Raw genomic sequence first — 19,205 nt, 5'->3', positions numbered from 1 at the left:
TCATGATGATGGGAACGAGTGTTGTTGGGGGGGGGGGGAGAGGGGGGGTGGGGGGGTGGGGTTGAATGGGACCTCACATATATATTTTTAATGTAATATTATTACAAAGTCAATAAAAAAAAAAATCGTAGTGGCCAAGCTATCTAATAGGAAACTTCTGGTTACTAGTTTAAAAACTAGAAATAAAAATATTATCCAAAAGCTAAAATTGTCACAGCTTTTAATAATAAATTTCCCCATGTCAGGGCCTTGGGGCATGCTCAGAATGAAACACGGTGTTGGTCCTTCAAGAGGTTTTCAGGTCAGCAAGATTGGGACATCTTATAGCCACAAAAGCATGGCCCTTAACCAGGGATCATTTTGTGGGATAGCACAGCAATTTTATGGTCAATGAAAATATCAGGGGAATGCTCTTCCAGTCTAGCTGGTCATGTGCCATTTTGAGAACTTCCCTTCTTGCAGCCTAATACAAATTTGCCCCATCTCCCTTAATTATGATCTCAGTTTCCAAAATCTGTGCATTCTTAATTGAAATAAAGATCAGTGGAAGGACAAAGCTAGTCTGTTTTTATGATGATTTTCCAAATTCAAGAGCGATCAGATTAAATGACCAGGATAATAAAAATCCTGGAGGACTGTAAGAGAAATTTAGCTTTAGAACATTTAAACTGACCACATGGGGCATTTTGCCTTGACTCTAAAGCACACAAACAAGACTTTAATGACTTGTTCATGAATAAACAACTTTCACTGTAGACACAGATCAGGAAGTATCAGTTTGGAGAAGGTTCTTTAGAAAGCAACTCACAAACTGACAGCTGCATTATTCAGCATGAAAAGAATTTTCAGGAAGAGCATTCATCCATTTTCGCTCATTTGAAAACTTTCTTCGTTAGGGAAACAGCTTATTTACATCCCCCTCAAGAAAAGCCTGCTGTGCAAACCTCCAGAGTCAGACTGGCAATTCAAAATTCTTAAGAACATGCACAAATGATGAATATGGTTAATCACCCCCATTCAGTGAACATCAAGGCAAAGGTGAAACCCCCCAGAAAGCTGGCCATCATGTCCCCTTCACCCATCTCATTTTACAGCATTGCCTTTCCCTGCCGCCCCAGGTACCCCCACAAACGCTCCAGCCCAATCACAGGCCCTTGCGCAAGAAGAATGGAAACCAAGGATCCAAAATCCCAACCTTGGAAATGCAAGACTTTAGTGCCTAGTGTTTGGCACAACAAAGTCGCTTATACAAGGGCTGTACCTGGGAGAACCAAGGCTCCTGGGCTGCCTGGAGTAAAGGGTGGAACGAAAGTATATGGATAGGGGCCTTTGGCGCCAAGATGGCGATGGAGATAAGGCTTCCAGTGGCTCGCAAGCCTCTTAGTGAGAGTCTGGGCCGGGAGACTAAGAAACACCTGGTGGTGCCGGGGGACACGATCACTACGGACACAGGATTCATGCGGGGCCATGGAACTTATATGGGAGAGGAGAAGCTCATAGCATCTGTGGCTGGCTCTGTGGAGAGAGTAAACAAGTTGATCTGTGTGAAAGCTTTGAAAACCAGATATAATGGTGAAGTAGGAGACATTGTAGTGGGGAGAATCACAGAGGTTCAACAGAAAAGGTGGAAGGTAGAGACCAACTCCAGGCTGGATTCAGTCTTGCTTCTCTCATCCATGAACCTTCCTGGAGGAGAGCTGAGGAGAAGATCTGCAGAAGATGAGCTTGCAATGAGAGGTTTCTTGCAGGAAGGAGACCTTATCAGTGCTGAGGTCCAGGCAGTGTTCTCTGATGGCGCTGTTTCTCTGCACACAAGGAGTCTAAAATACGGAAAACTAGGTCAGGGTGTTTTGGTTCAGGTTTCCCCCTCCTTGGTGAAACGTCAGAAGACTCATTTCCATGACTTGCCATGTGGTGCCTCAGTGATTCTGGGGAACAACGGCTTCATTTGGATCTACCCAACACCTGAGCACAAAGAAGAAGAGGCAGGGGGCTTCACTGCCAACCTGGAGCCTGTCTCCCTTGCTGATCGAGAGGTGATATCCCAGCTTTGGAATTGCATTGTCTCACTGGTAACGCAGAGGATGATGTTATATGATACCAGTATTCTGTATTGCTACGAAGCCTCCCTTCCACATCAGATCAAAGACATCTTGAAGCCAGAGATAATGGAGGAAATTGTGATGGAAACACGTCAGAGGCTTTTAGAACAGGAGGGCTAAGGAAAAATATCGGAAGGACAGGACTATATATGTATACCTGGCAGGAGCAGTTCTTGAAAGTGAAAAATCTGATTTATGGTCCCCGTGTTTGGCCTAGTGAAGAAACTCATCACTTGATATGCATTGACAACCATGGGACTGTTTGCAGCGCACAGACCTTCTTTTTCCTGTTCTAAGACAAAAGCCTGGGCAGAAGGTGAACAGTGTCTTTGGCCCCTCTGGTTGCACGCAGAGTTCCAGCACTAGGGGGTAGTTTCAGGTCTTTCAGAGCATGCAGTGTTCCAGTCAAATGGGCGTCCATGCTAGAATAATATGGAGAATCCTTTGTCTTCTACTCACCATCATTCAAAATGTACAATACCCCATGAAATTGCCCTTTAAAAAACATGACATCCCTGATCCCCAAATTGTCTGTTTTGACCTCTATTCCCACCTCCTTTAAAGTACAAGTACAACAATCCAGTTGTATTTGAAGAATACAGTTGGTAAAGTTAAACTAGCAGTTGAATGGAAGAATTAAGTTAACCAAACAACTGTTAGTTTGTTTTGAATATGATTTCCCATTGAATGCTTTATTGATAGCTGCAAGTATAGCCACACCAGCCTGCCCTAATCTGTCCTACCTTTGAGGGGTGCTTTAGAAGAAGCTGAATTATAGATAATAGAATGAATGTTCTGGGTCCATGTACTTTTGAGCACTCCTTTCATTTATCAGAGGCTAAAAAAATAATCTGTGATGAGCTGGTGGTAAGTATGAGCACAAAGAAGGGACAAAATGGGGGCAAGGGGTTACCTTCGGGTGGGGTTTTCTGGGTTTGAGGGGGGCTGGGGATGGGAAGAGGGGTAATATTGTCCAAGAAATAGGTGGGAGGGAGGGGCAACATACGAATATGGGAGAGTGTCAGAAGTTCGTTGAGAACTAAATGTTGAGTAAAACGTATCAAAGTATAAGTAGGAGGGTTACCTGGTTAGGACGCTCAGGGGGTATGGTCTGATGCGAGACGGACTCCGGAGGGAATAGCTGAAGGCTCATTTTGCCAAGGTGGGTTCTACCATTGGGTGGGGTGGACCCATATCCTGGGGAAGACTAATGCCGTTGAATAGAGAGAACTGTATCTCTCGTGAAAAAGGACGGCTCCCAGGGTATTAGATTGGCAGGCGTTGTGGGCCCTAAGGGGAGGGGAAAATGGATGTGGAATGGATGGAACAAAGGTAAATAAGGGGGCAAAAGAGGAGTTATGTGAGAGTACACGAGGATGAATATAAAACAGCTAATATTACACCAAAAACATATAGGGGACGACAGACTAATAATGAAAACCATAAGACGAAACATAGGATAACTAAAAAATTTAGAAAACTGTACAGCCTAAAATATGGACCACATAGTAAGCACAAATGTCACCTTGTTTGAAAACTATAGTTTTGGAATCTGTACATCAGTTTCAGGAAATATGATATGAATAAGTTAAAAGATTATTGCTGTGCAAGGGAAAAGGTTTTATGGTGGATCTGGGGAAATACTGTATATTGTATATATGAATTTCGGTGATCTAAGACTCTTCTGAAGCTGACATTATGTTGGGATTCACTTTACGGGAAGTTTTGGATCACAGAGTGGTTCAACAATGGCAGCGGAGGAATACTGATATGGGATGTTATTGACAGGATATATATGGTTGACAGGGAGTTATACAGGGCATATGCCCAGGGTATATGGTAATGTCTATATATACTCATAGTGGAAACAAAAACAACAGCTGGGGGGGTACTGGGCTCCTGGCCGGGGGGTCACTGTTGTGGGCCCTGGGAGAGCAGCGGCAATCCTCCAGGTGCAACGGCAAGAACCAGGAAGGAAGGAGGGCCCAACAGTGGACTCGTGATACTAATGGTTACACTTTTGAGTCTATACACCTGCAATAAGAACAAGGCCTAGAGTAGCATTGTGCCTGGGGGTTTCCTCCTGACAGCATTCGTGTTACTCAAATGTGGCCACTCTCACAGCCAAACTCAGCGTGTAGATGCGATGCATTCCCCCCAGCGTGGGACACGACACCCGGGGATGAGCCTCCCTGGCACCGAGGGAACACTACCACATACCAGCTGAAGAAGCAACTAGAAAATGACCTTGAATTAAAGATTCAATGCGGAACAGCAGAGTATACCTGTCTACATATAATAACATGATTTCGGGAAGCTGTTGACCTAATGTAAGGGGGAAATGGAAAGGAGAAATGAGATTATAAGGCTGTGAGTCTCTAAAAAAGAGTCTGGAGGTTGTCAGAAGGAATACCCCTATGTACAACTGAACAGAGTCTAAGAGACAGATAAGGTAGATACAACCCCAGGTATTGGTTCTTTCGAGGGATAAAGAGACCCACGGGTTCTACGGTCATGCAGAAGGGGTTCACTGCCATGACAGATAGCCCTTCTTTGGAGCTGGTGTTTCTGCGTGATGGAATTGGACTCAGAGGGGATCTCTTTTCACAAGACTTGCATGCTACTTTATTGGAATTGTAGTCGGTGCTGGGTTTAAGATATATGTAGGGGATTTGAATCTCTAGACTGATAATATTGACACCCAGGCCCAGAGCCTCAACAGACTTCAGCTCCTACACTTTGATTTATTGGACTTACTCCACTCAGCTAACATGGAGTTGAAGAAGGTCAACCACCACAACATGGAGCCTAGAGTGTCTACAACTGGAAGCGGGAGGAGTGCATCCAGTACCCATGTGGAATCTAAGCCCTCACTTGACATAGATGTGCAATGGACACAACCAATCCAATGTCCACAGAGGAAAATGTGGAATGGGTGTGGGAACGGTAGCCATGGTGGCTGCTGGGTGTGGGGAACGGGAGGAAGAGATGAGATGTGGAGGCGTTTTCGGGACGTGGAGTTGTCCTGGATAGTGCTTCACGGACAATTACGGGACATTATAGATCCCCCCAGGGGCCCACTGGATGGAACGTGAGAGAGTCTGGGCTATGATGTGGACCATTGACTATGGGGTGCAGTGATGCTCAGAGATGAACTTACCAGGTGCAATGGATGTGTAATGATGATGGGAGAGAGTGTTGCTGTGGGTGGAGTGGGGGGCGGGGGCCGTGGGTTGAATGGGACCTCATATTTTTCATAATGTAATTAAAAAAAATAATAAATAATTAAAAAAAAAAGAATTAAAAAAAAGAAAGTATATGGATAGGGAATATTCATGAGGGGTATGTTAGATGAGCCACTGGGCAAAGTTCATTGCAGATTACCGATGGAGTGGGAGAGGAGATGCTGAGTCCTTGGGTATGTGGGTCAAGGCTCAAAATAGGAAACCTGAGTCAAGGGTAGGCAGATCTACCCTCCATGACAAAACCTCTGAAAACTGACACCACCACCACACACCAATAAAAACCTTAGAATGGATCAGAATGGATCATAGATCTAAATGTAAAACAAAACAAAGAAAGAAAGAGAAAGAAAGAAATAATAGAAGAAAACATGAGTGAATTCCTTTATAACCTGGGAATGATGAAAGCCTTTGTAATTATGAGGGAAAATCCAGAAGCAACAAAAAGAAAGGACTGACATATTAGACTGCATTAAAAAAAACAAAAAACAAAAAACAAAAAACAAAACTAAAACATTTGCATGGGTAAAAACGCTATAAGACAAATGACGATCTTGGAATAAGTATTGCAATTTATATTATAAAATACAGGTTCAGATCCTTCATACATAAAGAGCTCCTAAAATCTATATAAAAAAGATCAAGAGCAAAAGAGAAAATTGGGCCAAAGCCAGGGACCGTTTATAATAAAATACATGCAAATAGGCTTTAAGCATATAAGATGGCCAAGCTCACCAATAATAGCAGAAATGCAAATCAAAATCACATTGAGAGACCACTTCTCACCTATCAGATGGGCAAATATTGCAAAATTTGACAGAGTACTCTGTAGGTAAGGCTGAGAGGAAGCAAACACTCACAAAACATTGCTGGTGGGAATGCAAAAGTATAACTTCTGTGGAAAGGTGTTTTGTGACATCTAGTGAAACTACAGATGCATTTACTCTTTGACCCAGGAATCCCTCTTCCAGGAATCTGTCTAAAAGATATTCCTGCATATTTATGAAATAATAGATACACAAGGTTACCGATTTCTACATCATTTGTAAAAACAAAGGACGGGAAACAACCTAAATGTGCATCATCTGGGATTGGTTAAATTAAACTATGGCATATACCCATGTAGCCATAAAATGGCCCCAGGTTGCTGCTGATAATGGAGTGGTCTCTGGGCTATTTGGTTCAGTGGCAAAGATCAAGATGCAGAAGAGTGTGTGTGCTCTGCTATAGTTTATGCAATGAAGGGGCAGGGGATGAGAATATATCTACCTGTTTCAATTTGCAGAAAGAAATGCTAGAAGGATCATTCAAACATTGAGTAAAATGATTGTCTCTAGAGAGTGGGAAGAGGATGGGTAGAGGATGGAGGGAGGAAGCAAGACTTCCTCCTTTTCTCAGTTAACCTTTTCATGTAGTATATACTTTGAAACACATCAATGGTTTACATATTGAAAAAATAAAATTAATTCAAAATGTCAACAAATGCCTAAATTGAGGCATAAGAGGAAATAAATGCCCTAAATCTATATCAAATTGATAACAGCCACATAGAGAAAAAATCTATTTCAAGAGCCTTTAGAACACAGAACTTGGACGGGTTTTCTCAGTGTACATTCCCTATAAATGTTGGAGAAGGTGAGGGGGAGACTGAGGAAGTGAATGTTCATTGTGGGGGATGAGAATATTTTAAGGGAGACAGACTTGTCCTCACATTTGTGAGGCCTGAACCAGGACTACAAATGGATGCCTACATACTGTATGTCTATTTTTTAAAAAGATTTATTTATTTATTTCTCTCCCCTCCCCCTCCCACCCCAGTTGTCTGCTCTCTGTGTCCATTCGCTGTGTGTTAGTCTGTGTCTGCATGGATTCTTGTCAGTGACACTGGGAATGTGTCTCTTTTTGTTGCATCATCTTGCTACATCAGCTCTCCGTGTGTGTGGCACCACTCCTGGGCAGGCTAGGTTTTTTCACACTGGGCAGCTTTCCTTACAAGGTGCACTCCTTGCTCATGGGGCTCCCCTATGCGGCGGACACCCCTGTATGGCACGGCGCTCCTTGTGCACATCAGCACAGCGCATAGGCCAGCTCACCACATGGGTCAGGAGGCTCTGGATTTGAACCTTGGACCTCCCATGTGGTAGGCAGACGCTCTATCCATTGAGCCAAATCCACTTCCCTTACCATATGTCTAAATATTTAAAAGTTGCAAACCAAGTGAACAAAATTTTAAATAAATAAAATATGTTCTTTCCTGCTACCTTGAAAGATATACCATCTCAATCACCTGGATGGCCACCTTTGAAGTTAGGATTCTTAGACCTCTTGAGAGGCCATACTATACCATAGTAGCTAAGAGTCACCCCATTTTCTCTTTTCACTTCAGGATCATGCCACACCCCCGGGAGGGGACTCCCATGCACACATGTGGATACCCCAGCCCACATTTTAAAGCTCCACTCACCCCTCCTCAACATGAATGATTCTTGGCCAGTCCTCTAGCTTAGCTGGGGAGTCTTAGGAAAGATGTTTGCCCTGGTCCTGGCAGCAGGCTTGGGGCAGGGAATACGTTCCAGGATCCCGGTCCTCAGAACGTGGCCTAAAAAGGGGAGGTTCAGGCTCTGAGTGGGCACATCCTTTAGACCTCCTGGATCCTCTGGCCCAGATCTAAGTCAGTACTGAAGGAGAAGGTGGCAAGATGATTTATTCCAGTATGAGTTTGTACTTATTCTCTTCATATTATCCATTCCCTGTATTTCAAACGGGCCCTTGGTATTTCCTTGCCTCAGGGATTTTCTGTGGGCCAAAAATACACAATTGGCTCCTGTGCAGAGAGGTGATGGGGAGGGGGAGAAGTGAGTGTTTTTGAGGACAGCAAGAGGGAGAGGGGAGAGATTTGTTGTGGACTGGGAAACAATTGGAAGTTGTACCACCTGGAGGAGAGGGGCACTCTTAAAAGGGAAAGGAGATCACTGTCTTGAAGAGTCTGGTGAGAATTCTCAAGGCCACTTAGAAGGCTGATGGAATATGGTTTGGAATTTGGATCATTTGATGCCAGAACCCATACTAAGAGGCAGCAGCTTGGAGGCTTGGTTCTAAAGAAGAAGAATGCAGAACCGCCTGTGATAAGAAGGTTTATGCTTTCAATGTGCCAAGATGTTGGTTGCTTTAATTAGTACTACTTTTGCAGTTGGTTCATCAGGTCACCATGTTGGCAGTGTGCCAGGTGCCAGTACACACAAGAGAAGATTCTCTTTCTGTGGTGACAGCATCTCTGATGCAGGTGGCCTTATCTACTAAATAAGTGACCCTTTGCCCTTTAGTGTAATTCAGCACTTCCCAGGATAACATTTACTCTAGTAAAGTATGTGTGTGTGAGAGTATATCTAGCTACTCAATAGCTTAGAGTAGTCCTGTTCAAACTGTGGGCTTAAAGCCACCTGTGCACTGGTGCTGGTCCACCAAATAAGATAACAGGCCCAGCAAGCTAAGTACAGAAATTGGGAGTCAGTGCTTTGAATTTGTCAGAGTAATTTTATGCCTATTGAATCTCAGAATAATAATGAAAAATCAGTGCTTGCATCTTGCACGTTGTTGTGGGTTAAATTATATCCTCCAAAGAGACATGCTGAAGTCGAAACCTCCAGTACCTAGGAATGTGACCTTATTTGGAAGGAGGATCTTTGTAGATGTTTTCAAGATAAGATGAAGTCATGCTGAATTACGGTGGGCACTAACCCAGTATGACTGGTGTCCTTATATGAAGAGGAGACGAGCTAGACAAGACACAAGAGAGAAGAAAGTCATGTGAATACAAGCAGAGATTGGAGCAATGCATCTATCTACAAGTAAGGAACACCAAAGATTGCTGGCAAACACCAGAAATTAGAAAAGACAAGGAAGGAGTCTCCCCTGCAGGTCTTGGAGTGTGTGCAGCCTTGGGGGCATCTTGATTTCAAACTTCTACCCTCCGATTTTTTTGTGGTACTTTGTTATGGCAGCAGTAGGAAACTGAGACACATGTCTTTGGGTTATTTTTCCCATTTCATTATTCTAGTGATTCATTTCTATTGGATTTGTACAAAAGTCTTGGTCTACACAGATTGAAAATTAGAAACAAACCAATAAACCAAAGAAACCTGATCTTTCAGTACAGATAGTTTGAGCAGCTCTGGCTTAGAGGATCAGTGTGAAGTAACTGCTATTTGCCTTCAACTGATGACAACCATCTTGAGGGTTGTGTGTGGGAGAACAAGATAGCAGCTCAGTTTTGCAGGATTGAAAAGAGAAGTGTCTCCGATGTGTTTTGATGATGTCCTGGGTCTTAACTTCAGCTTTGGGGTGTGTGTGTGTATGTGTGTGTTTGTGTGCGTGATAAATAGAAATGGAGAATATTCATGGTGTTTTAAATATGGGGAGGTGTACTGTTGAATAATAACGTCAGTCCTAACTAGAAGATATTAACAGATCCGAGTCATTTAGCTGGCTCTTGATGTTAATTTGAACCAGTGTTCATAGAGGACGAAACAGTGAGCTTTTATTTTCGCTGAAAGGGAAAGCAAAATTATTATTGAAAAGTTAGCTGCAATTCCAGGATAAGATATATGCTATTATCTACCCAATGAAAGAAGAGAAGAACCACTTCTATTTTGATCAAAAGACCCAGAGCACTAAGAAGAGATTTCATCTAACTCCACACTCTGTGTTTAATTTAAAATTTAATGTGAACGCTTCTTCTTTTGGAGTCATTTTATAGTGACACACTCAAACTCTAGAGAGAAATGAGACCCTGATGGCTCAGGGAAATAAAAATGTGCAGTCCTTTGTCTATGAAGGTGCCATCAGAGTATGCTTCCTGAGTAGGTCTGCCGTTTGGGGTTTGGTTGATCTGTTGCTAGCTCTAGCCTGGTCCTCTCTGTGACCTGTCATAAGCATTCATGGGACACTGTCTGGGATTGGGGTAGAGTCTGCAGACAGGAGGTCAAGCAGTCATTTCACTGTGGAATAGTGTCCCATTATATATTTATATAAACTATGATTTATGTATCCAGTCTACCACTGACAGACATTGGCTTGATTCCTTTATTCTTTTGTTTATTGCCAATATAAACACGATTCTCTTTATATGATCATAAATATTGCCAAGTGCACATATGTAAGAGCTTTCTAGGAAATATTTCCAAATCTAGAATAAACTGGTGGTTGTATGTTATATGCATGTTTACTTCTTATAGATCATGCTAAACAGTTTTCTAAAGTTGATGTTTTATACAGTGACTATTCATTCTTACTATTAATCTAGAAATTATTTTAAATTTTCTCATGAAGAATAATAGTTTTTTCCCCCTGATAGTTCTATCTTTTCATCTTTTGCCTTGCCTTCATGCACTAAGGGCCTCCAGTAAAGGGAATATTTTTAGCATCACATTTAGCAGTGTGATGTTTGCTATCAATTTATTTATTTATTTATTTTTATTTTTATTTTTAAAGATTTATTTATTTATTTAATTCCCCCCCTCCCCTGGTTGTTTGTTTTTGGTGTCTATTTGCTGCGTCTTTTTTCTTTGTCCGCTTCTGTTGTCGTCAGCGGCACGGGAAGTGTGGGCGGTGCCATTCCTGGGCAGGCTGCACTTTCTTTTCACGCTGGGCGGCTTTCCTCACGGGCGCACTCCTTGCGCGTGGGGCTCCCCTACGCGGGGGACACCCTTGCGTGGCACGGCACTCCTTGCGCGCATCAGCGCTGCGCATGGCCAGCTCCACACGGGTCAAGGAGGCCCGGGGTTTGAACCGCGGACCTCCCATATGGTAGACGGACACCCTAACCACTGGGCCAAAGTCCGTTTCCCAATTTATTTTTTATATAGATCTATTATCATCATAAAGAAGTTTCTTTCTGTTCTTAGTTTCTTAAAAGTGTACTTTCATATTCTTGAATACAATAGCTTCATCATTTTTGTGCATATGGTACATGTTTAATATCAATAATTTAAACCATACAGAATACAAAGAATAATTTAAAAGCACCTTGTTCCTCATCACCAAGATAACTGTCACTATTTTTTCATATTTTACTTTTTATTATGAAAAATATTAAACCATACAGAAAAATAGAGAGACTAGTACAATGAACCTTTAAATACTGATCATTTGGTTTGAGTGGCATTCTGTCATGCTGGTTTCCTCTGCTTTAAATTCTGAAATATTTTAAAGTAAATGTAAGACATTATGGCATTTCCTTTATTTAGTGTTTACTTTGTTATACAGCTCTTATAAATAATAATATTTCCTTACATAGCCACAATATCATTATCACTTTTGGGAAAATGAACAAACCTTCCTTAATATAATCCATGCTTCTCAATAGGTAAAACTTGTCTCATGGGTGTGTGTATGTGAAAACTTTTACTCTTTTTTTCTGTCTAAAGCACAAGTATACGTGTAGGACAGAAACAAATATACTGTATATCTGTGGTATTAAAATTTCTCAGGGGGCAGTTAGGAAAAAAATGTCTAAAAAGGTCCTGAGGGGAGTGATAAGGAAAAAATGGACTAATACCTAGTATCTAACCAAAATTTTCCAATTGCCGCTAAAAGATCCTTTCAGTTGATATTTATATATGCTGGATACAAGGCCTTAGTAAGATACATGTAGTGCACATATTTTCTTTTAGTATGTGGCTTACCTTGAGAAAAATATTTACATTTTGATGATGTCCAATTTATCAAATTTTCATTATTATGGTTTTGTACTTTTTGTATCTTCTTTAGGAAATCGTTGCCTATCATGAGCTGGCAACTATTTTCTCCCATCTGTTCTTTGAGAAGTCTTGTTGGTTTGGCTTTTACATTTAGGTCTATAATCCTTTTTAAGTTAATTTTTGTGTGTGATGTGAGGTAAGGGGGGAGGTGTATGTTTTCCATTTGGATACCACGTTGTTCGAGCACCATTTGTTGAAAAGACTTTTCTTTTTCTCTTGAATTACCTTGGTCCCTTTGTTGAAAGTTAATTGAGGGAAGCGAACTTGGCCCAGTGGTTAGGGTGTCTGTCTACCACATGGGAGGTCTGAGGTTCAAACCCCGGGCCTCCTTGACCCGTGTGGAGTTGACCCACGTGCAGTGCTGATGCACGCAAGGAGTGCTGTGCCACGCAGGGGTGTCCCCCACGTAGGCAAGCCCCACGCACAAGGAGTGTGCCCCATAAGGAGAGCTGCCCAGCATGAAAGAAAGTGCAGCCTGCCCAGGAATGGTGCCGCACACACGGAGAGCTGACACAAGATGATGTAACAAAAAGAAACACAGATTCCCATGCCGCTGACAACAACAGAAGCGGACAAAGAAGATGCAGCAAATAGACACAGACAACAGACAACCGGGGTGGGGTGGGGGAAGGGGAGAGATAAATAAATAAATAAATCTTTTAAAAAAATGAGTAAGGGACAAGATATATTGATGGAGAATCTCTATGAGCCTGCAGGTGTGGTAGGTGCTTGGGGGATACTGGTGAACAAGACAGACATGGCCTTCCTGTCATCAGAGCTTATAGCTGAGAGGGAAAATGGCCAATAAACAAGTGTGAAGAAGGCCAAAAGGGGAATTGAGGGTGCCTCAGCCTACTCCTCCATAAAATAATATAAGGGAAAATGCTTTCTGCTCTATGAAGCACATGTGCTAATAGAAGACTACATTGTTTCTTCTGCCAGAATTATAACATCGAGTAAATTATGGATCATCAACTTGACAACCAAGGGATGTGGACTGATCCCAGTTCAAAATTGCTAGATGAGAGCTCTCTGCTAAGGGGTAGGAAGGAATTCTGAACCTTTGAGCATATGAATGTAGCCTGGAATAGCTCAACCCTAGCTTTACAACAGGATCACCAGGGGAGCATTTAATATAATTCTGATGCCCAGGCACATCCCAGACTAATTAAATCAGAACCTATGGGGCTGGGTCCCAGGCAATAGTGTTTTTCTCTAACCAGATCTAATGTGCAGCCAGAGTTGAAATATCTGAGCCAAATACACATTGGGTGTATGAATTACGATTAGCCTTTCCATTTATCTTCATGCATGAAAGTTCTGCTCTCATGCTACTCTTAGCATCTGGAATGGCTATGTGAGTAGAAAGCTGTGTAGCAAAGAGAGTTTCCAATGATGCTAAGTAATGTCCTGGGATTTTATTATTTTCTGGAATATTATGAGGCCCTATCTGGGTTGCAAAGACGTCTACAGTTTCCACACAGCTTCTGACATCAGCTGCAAATACCGCAGTAACTCAATCCAATTCTGACTCTACTCAGAGTTGGGCCAGACCCCACAGGTTCAAGGTCATCCTCTAAGAGAGGGCCCTCAGGCACCAGTCGCAAGATCCGGGACACAGGCCACCCACACTTCTAACCAACTGGCTACAAATTCTGGTGTTCCCTCCTTTTTCTTGGTTTGATAATTTGTTAGAACAACTTACAGAATTCACTGAAAGTGTTATACTTATGATGACAGCTTTATTAAACTAAAAGAATAGAAAGAAGATGAAGCCAAAAGAAGAGACTATGTATAGGGTGAGATCTGGGAAGGTTTCAAACACCAACTTCTGGGTCCCTTTCACATGGATTCAAAATGCATCATCCTCTTGGCACAAAGACATATCTTCTCAATCATGAAAGCTCTCTGGAGCTTGCGTGCCCTGAGTTTATATCAGGGTCCCATTATATAGCCATGAGGTATAGCATCAATGCCCACGTGGTTGAACTCAATCTGCAGGCCCCCTCTCCTCCCAGAGGTCAGGCAGGTAGGCCTGATAGGACCTGGCTCAGAGCTCCCACCTCTTAAGCCCCTGGTTAGTCTCTCTGGTGGGGCTGACCTCCTCCAAAGGCTGTAGGTGTGGCTAGGCCCTGTCTACTGTCATTCATATAGGAACTAGCAAGTGTGGTCCTGTGCCCACCATGAATAACAAAAAGGCACTCCTATCACAGGAAATCCCAAGGTTCAGAGGTTGTTTCCCCAGGAAATGAGGACGAAGGCCAGCCAAATTTTTTATGATACCACAGGCACTTAACAAATAGCTGTGCCTCAGCAGTTTTGCATGTTGTATTGGTTTTTTTTTTTAAGATTTATTTATTTATTTCTCTCCCCTTCTCCCCCCACCCCGGTTGTCTGTTCTCTGGGTCTATTTGCTGCGTCTTCTTTGTCCACTTCTGTTGTTGTCAGCGGCACAGGAATCTGTGTTTCTTTTTGTTTGTCATCTTGTGTCAGTTCTCCATGTGCGGCACCATTCTTGGGCAGGCTGCACTTTCTTTTGCGCTGGGTGGCTCTCCTTACGGGGCGCACTCCTTGCGTGTGGGGCTTCTCCACGAGGGGACACCCTGCGTGGCAGGGCACTCTTTGCACGCATCAGCACTGCACATGGGCCAGCTCCACACGGGTCAAGGAGGCCCGGGGTTTGAACTGCGGACCTCCCATGTGGTAGACGGATGCCCTAACGACTGGGCCAAGTCCGCCGCCACGTTATATTGTTGTATATGTCGAGAGAAGTTCAATTATTTGTGTATAGAAAGGCCAGGACTCAGGAATAATTTTGGGAAGGAAAAAAAAAGATTTATTATTTTGGCTGGACTCAGGAGATTTCTGTTCAAAACCCGAGCCCCGAATAGAGTTTTGGGTTCTTTTTATACAGATTATGTAAGGGTGGGGAGTCAAATGGTGCTTTTATGAAAGAAAACAACTTTTCTTTGTTAGTCAAGTGTTTGTCAGAGTACCAGATAGGTTTTGAATTAACATAATCCCCCGCATTCCAGGTAAACTTGAATTAACATATTGCCCACATTCTGTCTGGATGTAACTTTGAATACACATTCAATCTTACATCCTTTCTGAACATTCAAAGCCTATAGGGCCTATATCACTTAACTGGATTTCTAGAGACTAGGCACACTTGGATACAGAATTAGATAATTTTTAATTTATGCACAGGCTATATTATATCCCCTCTTTGAGGCCAAGCTTAAGTTATTAAGCTTTGGCATTACTACTGTCAGAGTCTCTCTGGACTGACTGGTATGTATATAGAGTTTGCATTGCTAAATTGTTTTCCCGGGACTGGAGTTGTTGCCACAGTTACCAAGGGCAAGTTTGCAGCTTCTCATTGCCCCCCACACACAGCTCAGGACACATACAGCTCAGGTTATCTACGAAGAGATGAACAGCCTCCCACCCATAGCCTACATCAGTACCTCAACTCCTGACAACAGTTCTGCCAAATAATATCACTGCCATTTTCCCAATGAAGTTACCTGTCTATGATCACCTTGCTCAATAGGGATGGCATATTCTAGTTTCCCAAATGGGATATCTGTGAAATAAACTTTCTTTTCTAGTGACAGATTTATTTCTATCTTGAGCTTTGGACTCAGTTGGGTGGTGGAAAATAGAATTTCAGTGATTTTGGAGTCCCTTTCCCAGAGGTTGTATTGTATTTTGGTTGGGGGTGGGGAGGTCCTATGGGGTAGTCCAGGCGCTGGAGAGGATGGGGCTTCTGATCCTCCATGCCACTGATTCCTGCTGGCATCTGCTGAGCTATCCTTGCACCTCCTTTGTCTTCATTGGTCCATGCAGGCTGCTACATGCCTGATGTCCCAACCCTACTGCACAGGCTTGCCAGGGGCCCTTGCTCTCAGTGCTGTGTCTCAACTACTCTCCTTTGCAAAGAGAACATTCGACTGTTCCTGCTGCCTCTGCCCACACACTCCAGACTGCCTTTTCTGCTCTGGGGTCTTCCCACTTCACATGCTTCAACTTGGAAAAGGAGGGCCAGATCACTTTTGCTCTCTGACTTCCCAAACCTGCCTTGTGGTTTTGCAACCAAGGGTGAAGAATTAACTAAATAAATATGACTACTAAATCATTATACTGATGCCTTTTTACTTCCAGTAAATTATAAGATAGCCAAAGGCTGATATCTGAAATTAATGAAACTGGCTAGACCAACCTCACCCTTCTTTATGGCCATTTCCAGCTAAAAATCTGCCATTGTTATGATTATTCCAGATGAATCTTACCCTGGCATATGATCACTTCTATCTGCTATTATGATGATTATTGCAAATGGTTCTTACCCTAGTATACATTTCTATTGAAAGGGTAACCACTCCACCCTCCTGGTTTGTATCCACATGAAAAACCTTGTAACTGACCCTTGTTTCGAACCCCTTATCCCAGATGCCTTGGTCTCTGATAATGATTATTACCTTGTGACTTACCTCAGTCTGGTATCCACCCCCCCATCCTGTTCAGCCCCTTAATGTTTATTAAAGAAAGAACCTGATCCAGCCCCACCCCCATTACTTATTAGCACAAATGGCTAAACCTGGATATTTTAAATTATCAGGATTACTGCAGATCTGGGAGGCAGTTTTGGGCCATTAGGCCACTGCACTCCTTTGCTGATGCAAACAAACTTTCTCTCTTTGAAACCCTAGTGTCTCGGGAGGAAAGAACAGTATCAGTTTCTGTCCTTTCCCTTCCTCCAGTGGTGCTTGTCCCACAGGAAGGGGTAAGCACAGGACTTAGACTCCCTTTTCAGGGAACACATCCATCCCTAAAATACAAGCTATATTTGCTTCCCTGCAAATTCTATTTTTCTTCAAGTCTCAAGGAATCTTTTTCCCCTTTAATTTTTCTTAAGTCATAATTTATATAGAGTAAAATCTTGAGTGTACAGTTCAGTGAGCTTTGGCCAATGTTTACACCCAGAATAGGATATGGAACATTTCCATAGCCCTAGAAATTTCCCTCACATTTCTTTCTAGTCAACCTCCCACCCCCGACCACTTTTCTCACTTTTGATCAATATATGTTTTGGCCTGATTTGGCACCTCATATTAATGGAATTGTTCAGTAAATACTCTTGTGTCTACCTTACCTATACTCAATTTAAGGCTTTTGAGATTCCAAGATTATTTTTAATCTCACTCTTAAATCACTGTGCTTTATCTATTTCTTTGTTCTCCTCAAGTCTTAGGCGTTTGCAACCCCAAAGCCTGAGCTTTAGAAATTCAAAAGCTTTTCCTATGCCTTTTTTGCATTATTCTTTCTTCCCTGGGGCCAACATTAATCTGTTTAAGCTGGGAAGGGTTAGGAAGTACCAGGAACTGTGAAGGGAGCCTCAGTCGACAGCTCGATAGCTCGGAGAATGATCCCATCTCAGGCAAGCACAGTCAGGATTGCAGTCCAGGCTCTCAGATTCTGGATGTCTCCTCAAAACAACTGCGCCCAAGTTTTCCTGGAAGATTTTAAAGACTTGACTTCTGGGAAGAGGGAGGAAAAATGGAGAATTATTTTGAAATAGGAGTTGCTATTCACTAAAGACAAGTGGAGAGAGGGCATTCTGGAGCAAATTCTTGGTTATATAAGATAGCATGGCACAACTATGTGATGATACCAAGTGTCACTGACTATACACTTTGGTTAAATTGTATGCTTTGTTAATATTATCAATAAAATTGATTTATTGTGGAAAAAACACCTACTATGTGCAAAGTTCTCAAGATGCCTGAGATACAAGCCCTCCCCTTCGGGGGCTTAGGGGATGGGGATCGGAAGGGAGGAAGGCTGGGGATGGTGACTGAAGCAAGACAACGTCCCTAGTGAGCAGGGACTGGGTGCCACCCAACTCTAAACATTTTCTGTGGATTAACTCCTTAATGCTTCCAGAACAATGAGGTAGTTAGTGTACTGTCCTTATTCCTGTTAGAAGGCTGAGGCTCAGAAAAGTTAACTAGCTTGCCCAGACCACACTGTAGTGTAGTCTACAGGTGGTGGTGATGGGACCAAAAAAAAAAGATAGTGTGGGTACAATTTGTCATCCCAAGTCATTCGGTGATGCTGCTGGTGGGAAAGGAAGCAGAAAGAGTAGGAGGTGGTTAAATCATGATGAGCCTGAGGCTTCTAAAGAGTCTCAGCTTTGGGAAGTGGAGGTGGGTCAAGCAATTGGGCTCTCATCTACCATATAGGAGGTCCAGGGTCAGATACCCAGGGCCTTCTGGTGAAGGCAAACTGGCCTGTGTGGTGAGCTGGCCCATGCAGAGAGCTGCCCCTGCAAGAGTGCTAGCCCATGTGGAGAGCTGATGCAGCAAGATGATGCAACCAAAAGAGACTCGGAGGAAAGACAATAAGAGATGCAGCAGACCAGGGAGATGAGGTGGCGCAAGAGAATGTTTGCCTCTCTCCCACTCCAGAAGGTCCCAGAATCGGCTCCCAGAGCTACCTAATGAGAATACAAGCAGATACAGAAGAATGCACAGTGAATGGGCGCAGAGAGCAGACAATGGAGGGAGGGGGGAGAAATTTAAAAAAAAGAGTCTCAGATTTAACATGCACTCAGTGAGCACTGAATGGAAAAATAGGGATCTGTAGTGAAGGTTCTCATTGGTGAGATTAAACTTCCCCAAAATTATCACTGAATAAAAATAAACAGCTGAATCTAGACAAAGCATGGCAGAACAAAACAAGTGCCTTTCCCTGTTAAATTATTTTTCTGTCAAGGTTTATAGGATTAGTTGAGTTGGGTTCTGTCACTAACTAGCTGTGAAACTTTGGGCAAGTCTCATCACTTTCTCTCTATATTTTTTTTTTCAGCTTAAAACAACAAACATTTATTATTTCATGCAGTTTCTGAGGGTAGGAATTCAGGAGTGGTTTAGCTGAATGATTCTGGCTCAGGGTCTTTCATGAGATTGTTGCCAAGCTGTCAGCTGTGAATACAGTCATCTGGGGCTGGAGAATCTGCTTCCAAGCTCATTCACATGGCCGTTGGTGGGTTTTGGTTCCTTACCGGCTGTTGGTGGGAGGCCTCAGTTCCTTGCCAT

At 42.8% G+C, this 19,205-nt stretch overlaps 1 pseudogene; it reads left to right on the top strand.

The window, feature by feature from the left end:
* Positions 1–1,331: 1,331 nt before the first annotated feature.
* On the top strand, positions 1,332–2,768 carry LOC101433133 (exosome complex component RRP4 pseudogene; annotated as a pseudogene).
* Positions 2,769–19,205: the final 16,437 nt, after the last annotated feature.

Source organism: Dasypus novemcinctus, chromosome X, assembly GCF_030445035.2.
Source record: "Dasypus novemcinctus isolate mDasNov1 chromosome X, mDasNov1.1.hap2, whole genome shotgun sequence".
Lineage (NCBI taxonomy): Eukaryota > Metazoa > Chordata > Mammalia > Cingulata > Dasypodidae > Dasypus > Dasypus novemcinctus.
Note: the sequence above shows the minus strand (reverse complement) of the source record. Positions and strands in the feature narration are given on the sequence as shown.